This window comes from Opisthocomus hoazin, chromosome 10, assembly GCF_030867145.1.
Source record: "Opisthocomus hoazin isolate bOpiHoa1 chromosome 10, bOpiHoa1.hap1, whole genome shotgun sequence".
In the NCBI taxonomy this organism is placed as follows: Eukaryota; Metazoa; Chordata; class Aves; order Opisthocomiformes; family Opisthocomidae; genus Opisthocomus; species Opisthocomus hoazin.
The window spans coordinates 8,595,152-8,603,778 of NC_134423.1; the positions used below are offsets into that span (position 1 = coordinate 8,595,152).

An 8,627-nucleotide genomic window follows, 5' to 3' on the forward strand; every position below is an offset into this window, starting at 1 on the left:
TAGCCACCGCATTAAAGGCAGGGGCCGTCGCCATCAGCCCCGCTGCCCGCACCGGGGGCTCCCCCGGCCCCGGCCCACGGCTGGAGCCCAGCAGGAACAGGGGGCCGTCGTCCCAGCCCCACAGCCCGTCCCCTCCTCCCCTGGGCTCTGGCGCAGCCCCTCGTCCCGTGCAAACCAAGCACAGACACAGCCCGGAGGGCAAAGGAGACAATGGATGTTTATTCAGTCAAAAACCAAATGAGTCCAGGGAGAGGGTCTGCTGCGGGGCTCGGGGCCGCCTACCCTGCCCCTCCGACACCTCAGCAGTCCTTCCCGGTGCTGCGCCCATTGCTCCAGCGGGGAACAGTTGGTCAGGCGGCTCCCGGAGCGACGTGCTGCTCGGCAGAGGCTGCCAAAAATGAGGAGCAGGGTGCAGGCCACTACAAGAGAGGAGAAAAGTGACAGATGGCTCGACAGCGGCGGTGCAATGAGAAAGCACGAAGCAGGCTAAGGGACAGCAAGAGAAGGACGGGGACAGGCAGTCCCACAGAGATGGAAGCAGCAGGGAGACTGAAAGAGTGGCAGCAGAAAGAAGGAGAGGGAGCTGGACAAAGACCAAAAAAGACCGATGGGGGAGCAGGACAGAGATGCAGAAAAAAAACATGCAGCATAACAGAGACAGAGGAAAGAAGAATAGAGGCGGGGACCCAGACCAAGAGAGATAGGGAAATAGAACAGAACAGACATGGAGAAAGCAGTAGATCTGTGACATGCTACGGAGCCGAGAAGGAAGTTCTCGAATCAAGGGACAAGGAGCCGGACAGAGAACGCCAAAGACAGCAAAATTACCGACGGACTACAGCACAGAGAAGGAGGAAAGCAAAACTAGTAACCAGGAGTCGGACAGAAAGAGGGGCAGAAGGAAAAAAACACCATGGGCTGCAGGGCAGAAAGAGGGAGGACCTAAAAGATGGGAACAAGTCAGAGAGAGATGGTGAAAGAAGGTACACAGGAGCAGAAAAAAAAAGCTAGTAGTAGCATGGGAAAGAGAGGGGGCCAGGCAAGGGGCTGGGACACAGAAGAGGGGCGTCAGGGCCCCGAGGGCCTGGAACTCACCGCACTTCTCGCTCTCGGCGCTGCCAGGAGCCTTGGCCGCTTCAGATGATTCTCTCCTCTCCTCCCTTCCTCTTCCGTAACTCCAGTCGTTTGGCTGGCCTCCTTCTAAGAGAAAACGTACAGGAGTTTCTTTCAGCTCTTACAAGATGAAGTTTCCTAGACGAGCAGCCTCACTCGGTCACGCACTACATGCGGGAATAGGACAGAGAAGAAGCGAGACAAGAGAATGGTGACTGGGCAGAAAAACAGACAGATGGAGAGAGAACTTGAATCAGAGGAATAAAGAAGACAGGACAGAAGGGAAGAAGCCAGAGGGGAAAGGGCCCTTCTGGCCTCTACTCGCCTCCCAGCCCCTGAAGCCGCCCTCCTATTTCTCTGGCCTCTACTCAGCCCCTGGCCTCCCACCCCTCTGCAGCCTCCTACCTGTTTCCCCATATCCTATTTTTCTGGCCTCTGCTTGCCCCCTCAGCCTCCCACCCCTCTGCAGCCTCCCACTTCCTATTTCTCTGGCCTCTACTTAACCCAGCCTCCCACCACTCTGCAACCTCCTACCCCTTTCCAGCCTCCACTCACCCCCCCAGCCTACCACCCCCGTCCCACGGAGCGCAGCACACACAGACAAAGAGAGAAAAAGGACAGGGAACAGGGAAAAAAGGTAGTAAGATACAAAGAAAGGGTCAGACCAAGAAAGGGGTGGTTAGGGTTGCAACCCCAAAACAAACCAGCAAGGGGCTAGAGGACAAAGAGAGAGAGGAAGAGAAGAAAGGGCCATAAAGCAGGACAGAGAAGAAGAGAAGGGCAAAATGGGAGAGCAGCTGGACAGGGAGGTATAGCAATAAACAACCAGACAGGCAGCAGGATACAGAAATAGAGAGACGGAGCTGGCTAGAGAAATTCTGGAGGGAGAACACAAAACACACATCGAAGAGGAGAGGTACAGGGAAGGAAAAGAAAAGCCAGAGAGAAAGAAAAAAAAAAAATCACAGCAGTGTGGGAGAGAGGGGGATGCAGGGGAGGGCCCGGGACGCAGAAGAGGGGCGACAGGGCCCCGAGGGCCCGCCACTCACTGCAGCTCTAGCTCTCAGCGCTGCCGGGAGACTCTGCCGCTTCAGATGCTTCTCTCTCCTGCTCTCCTGCCTTCCTCTTCTGTAACTCTGGTCGCTTGGCTGTCCTCCACCTAAGAGAAAACACGCATGACTCGCACCTCTTAGGAGACGAGGCTCCCTAGGCACGTAGCCTCGCTCGCTCGCACGCTCCACAGCCGTACCGCGCTGCTGCTGACACATACAGACCCTGCGGGGCACGCTGGCGGCCTGGCCTGCTGCAGGCTACCAAGAGGGAGCCTTCCTCACCCGCAGAGGCAGGCTCTCTCCTGCCTGCAGCGCCAGGCAGCTGCCAGCCAGGTGGCCTTCCATTTCTTCTTCAGCCTTCTCGGGACTCTCCAGCTTCAGCCGTGCCACCTCCTGTCCGCAGCCGCTCAGCGCTCTGCCTCTCCCTTTTCGCCCCCACGCTGCCAGGACAGCGAGGCCCGGCACACACAGCCCACACAAGCCTGGAGCGGGCGCAGCCAGCGGCAACCTCAGGGCAGGAACGGACAAATGCGTCCTCAGCGCGGCCCCGGCCACACAGAGGGAAGCAGCGGCGACCGCGTTAAGGGAGACCGAGGCACGCTCGAGGCCCAGCGTGCCGCCCGCACCACGGGCCTTGGGGGAGGCCGGGTGCTCCAGCACAGGCTTTAGGGGACGTGCGGGAGCTGGGGACGGCTGCGCCGGGCGAGCGGGGCCGGGCGAGCGCTGCCGAGTTGGGGGGGTGCCCGTCTCCTTCCCCGCTTCCTTTCCGTCACCTCCCGCCTCTGGCCCCGGGACTGCCCGCACCCGGCTCGCCTCCAGCGCACCAGCAGCCTGCCGCAGTGGGCGGCTCGAAGCTTCCCGTCCCACCGCCCTCGGGCAGCCACCACGCACCCCCGCACCCGCCGGAGGGGAGCCCGCGCCTCACCGCTGGCCTCTCTGCTCCCCCGCCGCCCCGGCACCCGCCACCCGTCCGCCGCCATGCGTCTCCGCCGCACCGCGCATGTGCCACGCGCGACGGCGCGCCGGAGGTGTCAGAGCCTGCGCCGAACACGGGGATGCAGTACCGCATTGAGGACAGCGGGCACGGCACGGCGCCCACGCCCGGCTACGGCTCCCGCTCCGGGCAGCCCCCGACTCGCGGCTCCCACACGGCGCTGCACCCCCGCCGCTCCTTGCCCCCGACACGGACCTCGTTCTCCCGGCGGTTTTTCCCCGGGACCTGCGGCTCCATCCACCCCCCCCAACCCCGCGCTCACCTTCTCCCTCGCTGCAGCCGCAGCCCGGCCACGGCTCCGCTCGTCCCTCGCCTCGCACCGGCCCCTCCACGGCCACCCGGGGCACGGCAGCACCGGCCCCGCCAGCGGCAGAGGGAGGGGCCGTCGCCATCAGCCCCGCTGCCCGCACCGGGGGCTCCTCCGGCCCCGGCCCCCGGCTGGAGCCCACGCTGCCGTCACTGGGCAAACACAAAGACTCTCTGAAGCAGTCTGGGCATTTCAGGAAGCAGGCAGGCGTTCTTCATTGCAGCGCCGGACACACAGGGCACGGCTCCTGCCGGCGCGCACAGCACCTGCTGGGGCAGGCATGGCTTTACTCAGCTTCTTACCAGCAGGTTCCAGCCCCCGGCTGCTGCTGGTTTACACCACTCACATGACACTGGGGCATCGTTTTCACACTGCGCCTGTTCAGTGGGGAAGGGTCTGGGGGTCTTTGCCCCAGGCGGTGTGTTTTTTAGTATTATAATGTGGTATAATGAAGGGGATAGGTTACTTTCTGACACTACTCTTCTGCCAGAACCAGCTAAAACCAACCAGGCGTTAACAAGCTTGCTTCTCAGAGTGTTCTTACTTCCTTCAAGGACAGTTGCCTTCATTTAAAGGCTCCTTTTGTTTCTCTTTGTGGCAGCTTGAAGGCAAAGGTTTCAAACGCATTCCTAAATAAGCAACACAGTCCTGCTCTTCTGACTGTACTAAGGCCTTTAGGATAACAATCCCCCCCTTCGGGACTTACATATTACTAATTATACTGAAGTCCCACTATATCGACTTGTCAACAAGTAACAAACTACCTTTGATACAGCAGTGCACAATCACAACTACACGCACTAAAGAAAGAATAACTGAAATTCCCATGCTGATTAATTCCCTAATCCAAAATGACAAATCAGGAACTCAGGACGTCAACCACGATCAAATTTCTTGAAATCCTTACGAGGTGTTATCCTTTTGCATTCCGTGTCTGTCCTCACTGTTTTCTGTATCAACATAAAATGCACATGCTGAGTCCACAGATCTTCCTGATTTCTCCAGGCTATTACTAACTCGATTCCATTCAACAACAACGAGCCCAGGATTAGACAACACAGGATGATTACATAAATGCCTAAATAGAAAAACTGAAATTCTTAAGATTATTATGCTGAACAAAATGTAACTTTGCCTACATTCACCATAGAAGTAAGGTTCTCAGTCAGTCCATGCACAATTCATTTACTCCCGTACTCCATGAAGCTTCCTCTGGTGACCTGCTCGAGCACTCCGAAATCTCCGACCTGCTCTCCTGGGAGTTTGTGGGGGCAGTCAGACACCACGTGCGTGATGCTTTGACAGTAATGGCCCTTCTTTGGTGGCGGAGATAGACTGCATTCTTTAGCATGGTGGTCAAGGCCACCACAGTTACAGCATCTACATCCCTCTAGTTTTCTCTTTCGTGCTGTATTCCCTTCCGGTCGTATTTTACTTCCTAAACAGGGGCTCCCACCAGGGCCTGTTACCCATATTGATTCAAGACCTTTGGAAGATTTCTTGAAAGTAAATTCCACTGGTTCTCCTTCTTTTAGGCTTCTAAACCCTTCCATAGCAATCTTGCCTTCATGTATGAAGACATCAACTGGAGACTCCAAGGGGCTTCCCTCTTGGTTGCTCATGGAGATGAACCCGAATCCCATTCTCACACTGAACCATTTGCAATGACCAGTTCTGTGCAAAGAGCTGGGATTCCTCCTCTTCTTCCTGCTCCGGAAACTTCCTGGGGTCATCTCCACCTTCACTCGCCCCTTCGGCCATGTTGTCACGGAGGCCCTCTGCTCCAAGAACGTTCTGGTATCCCAGAGGCCCATCACCCAATACTTCTTCCAGAATTATTTTAGGTTTCAGTTTACTCAATTTACCTTTACATCTATATAAATGGAGTTTCCAGTATGGGAGTTACCGGGTCACTCACGTTCCATCTAGAACATCTTTTGTTCCAAAGATTAGTCCAATTTTCTGGGGAAATTTGGTAAAGTGAATCTTGCTTTACCAAATGAATTTGGTAACATGAATCACAGTTTTTTGTGATTGCATTCACTTCCTTTAGAAATTAAAATTAAGGATAGAAAAGCTAATACCTTCTCCTGAAGATGTGGGAATTTGAACACAAATTCCTCGGCCAGTGTGGTTCCAAATGTGCGTGAACCCTTGAATTAGTTCTCAGGCTGGATTATGCGAGATACTTTCACCTTGTTCTCCAGTATCAGAGGAGAGGAGACAGGTCATCCAGAACAGTGAGAGTGATAGTAATAGACACACATTAAAAAGATTCTAAGGCTACAAACCATAGAAAAACCCCACACAAAACCAGCCATTAATGTTAGTCCTATCTTCATTAACCAAGCTCCCCACCCTGTGAGTCCCAAGGATTGTAGTATGGACTGCAAACACGAACCAGGAGTCCCACGTTATCTCTAATACTCTGGAATTACTTTTTCCAATAATACCTGAACAACCTCTCTAGCCTGCTTGGCGCGACGGGAAAAGGCTTCCCTGGCCACCTTGTAAACATATCTGTAAGACCCAAAAGATAGTTATATTGATTACATTGTGGTAATTCAGAAAAATCAATTTGCCAGCATTCTCTTGGAAAATTTCCCCGTATTACCTCTCCAGGTGGAGGCCTAGGTTCCATCTTTGGATTATTCTTACAAAAAATTATGCACTGCTTTACTACTTGAATTGCATATCTTCTCATTTTAAGTCCCATTGCGTAATCCTTTATGCTAACACTTAAAGCTGCAGCTCCTTTATGACTTCCCTCATGGGTTTGCTGCAATAATTTTCTTATCATGGAAGCAGTTACCAAATATTGTTTGTTACTGGTGATCCACCATCCTTCAGCATCTTTTTGATTCCTCCCTGAGCATGGATCACTCGCATATTTAGATAAATATTCATCCGTTGATCCTCCGATAACTCCAAGGGTCTTGTTACTGTGATTAGTTTAGCCTTTTGAGTGGTAACAGTCCTGATTACAATACCTTTTCCAAAGTCACTATTGCATATCTGGATTTATGTTCCTTTCTGATGCTGCCATCAGTATATAACGTATGAGCTAGAGTTTTGAGAGGCAGGATTTAAAGAATTGGAAACTCTTTTACTCACGTCATCCCATTCTAGCAATGCGGCTTGATGCTGTACCATCTGACTAGGAGATAACCAGCAGCATCCGCATTGTTCCAACACTGCTGTCACTGCATGAGGCACATAAACAGTTATTTTCTGATGCATGGTTAGTGTTCTGGCTTCTCGGATTAATAATACCTGGCAGCCAATGCTTGGAGACAGGCAGCCATCTTTGACTCGCTGGATCCAGTTGTTTGGAAAAATAGGCCACGGGTCTTTTCCAGTGTCTGAGAATTTGTGTTAGAACTCCCAACGCGACGTGCAGTCTTTCACGCATGTATAAAGCAAAAGGCTTAGCTATATCCGGCAGTCCCAAAGCAGGGGGACTTATCAAGGCCCTTTCTAGACCAGCAAATCTTTTTCACAGGGACCCCATTCCAATAGTTCATCTGATCCTTTAACTGCCTCATACAGAGGTTTAGCCATTAGGCTGAAATTCGGAATCCACGTGCAATGCCAGCTGGCCATTCCCAGAAATCCTCTTAACTCTCTCTGTCTTGGGAAGGGAGATTCTGCAAATAGTCTCTTTCATATCAGGTCTCAGTGGCCTTTCCCCTTGAGAAATTTCAAAACCCAGGTAAGTCACTAGTTTTTTTTTGACCAGCTGGGCCTTTTTCTGTGACACCTGCTGTCCTGCTAGGCGCAAAGTGCTCAACAAGCTAGCAGAGGCGTTTTTTACTCTGCATTTCAGTTTCAGTCCTCAATCATATGTCATCCACACACTGTAAGAAAGTCACTTCTAAGTTTCTTCCCGCCATTCTTCTAGCTCTTCAGCCTGTACGTTACCAGGGTCGGGCTATTTCTGGATCCCTGGGCAAGCACAGTCCAGTATCGCTGCATCTTGCTGCACCCGGGCTGCAGTACCGAACTTTGGTCAGCAGGTAGCAGCAGCGAGCCCGGGACGCGGCGCCACGCCCCACGCGAGGCACTGAGCGAGGCCCGTGCCCCAGCGCTACAGCTCCCAGCACGCCGCGAAAGGCACCTCGCCGCTGCCTGAGCTTGCGAGGACACCGTGCCACCTCCCCCCCCCTACCCCGTCGACACACGCGGTAGCCCCGGAACTCCCAGCCCAGCCCTGCACTCCTGCACACCACCCCCACCACTCCTTGCCTCCAACACGGACCCCGCCAGCATGTAACGCCTCCCCTCCCCGTCGATTGCCTCTCTCACTCACCTTCTTCATCCCTGCAGCCTGGTGACTCTCGGCCACGGCTCCGCTCCTCCCTCGGTTCGCACCGGCCGCTCCACGGCCACCCGGGGCGTGGCAGCACCGGCCCCTCCACCGGCAGCCACCCCAGCAGAGGGAGGGGCCGTCGCCATCAGCCCCGCTGCCCGCACCGGGGGCTCCCCCGGCCCCGGCCCACGGCTGGAGCCCAGCAGGAACAGGGGGCCGTCGTCCCAGCCCCACAGCGCGTTCCCTCCTTCCCTGGGCTCTGGTGCAGCCCCTCGTCCCGTGCAAACCAAGCACAGACGCAGCCGGGAGGGCAAAAGGGACCGCAGGTGTTTATTCAGTCACGCACCCAGCCAGTCCCGGGAGCCGCACTGCTCTGAGGCCTGGGGCCCCCCGATGCTCCCCCTGCCCCTCCGACACCTCGGCAGTCCTTCCCGGAGCTGCGCCTGTTGCTCCAGCGGGGAACAGTCGGTCAGGCGGCTCCCGGAGCGACGCGCTGCTCGGCAGAGGCTGCCAAAAATGAGGAGCAGGGTGCAGGCCACTACAAGAGAGGAGAAAAGTGACAGATGGCTCGACAGCGGCGGTGCAATGAGAAAGCACGAAGCAGGCAAAGAGACAGCGAGAGAAGGACGGGGACAGGCAGTCCCACAGAGATGGAGATGGAAGCAGCAGGAAGAGAGGAAGAGCGGCAGCAGAAAGAGGGAGAGGGAGCAGGACAGAGGCCGAAAAAGAAGGACGGGGAGCAGGACAGAGGCGCAGAAAAACCCTGCAACGGGCAGCATGACAGGAAGGGAGGAAAAAAGAACATGGGCAGGGACCTGGACTGAGACGGATGGGGAAAGACAAAAAAAAAGC

The 8,627-nt window shown here is 55.1% G+C and overlaps 1 pseudogene; it reads right to left on the bottom strand.

Moving 5' to 3' along the window:
- Nucleotides 1-4,341: 4,341 nt before the first annotated feature.
- On the bottom strand, nucleotides 4,342-5,314 carry LOC104327373 (protein lin-28 homolog B pseudogene; annotated as a pseudogene).
- Nucleotides 5,315-8,627: the final 3,313 nt, after the last annotated feature.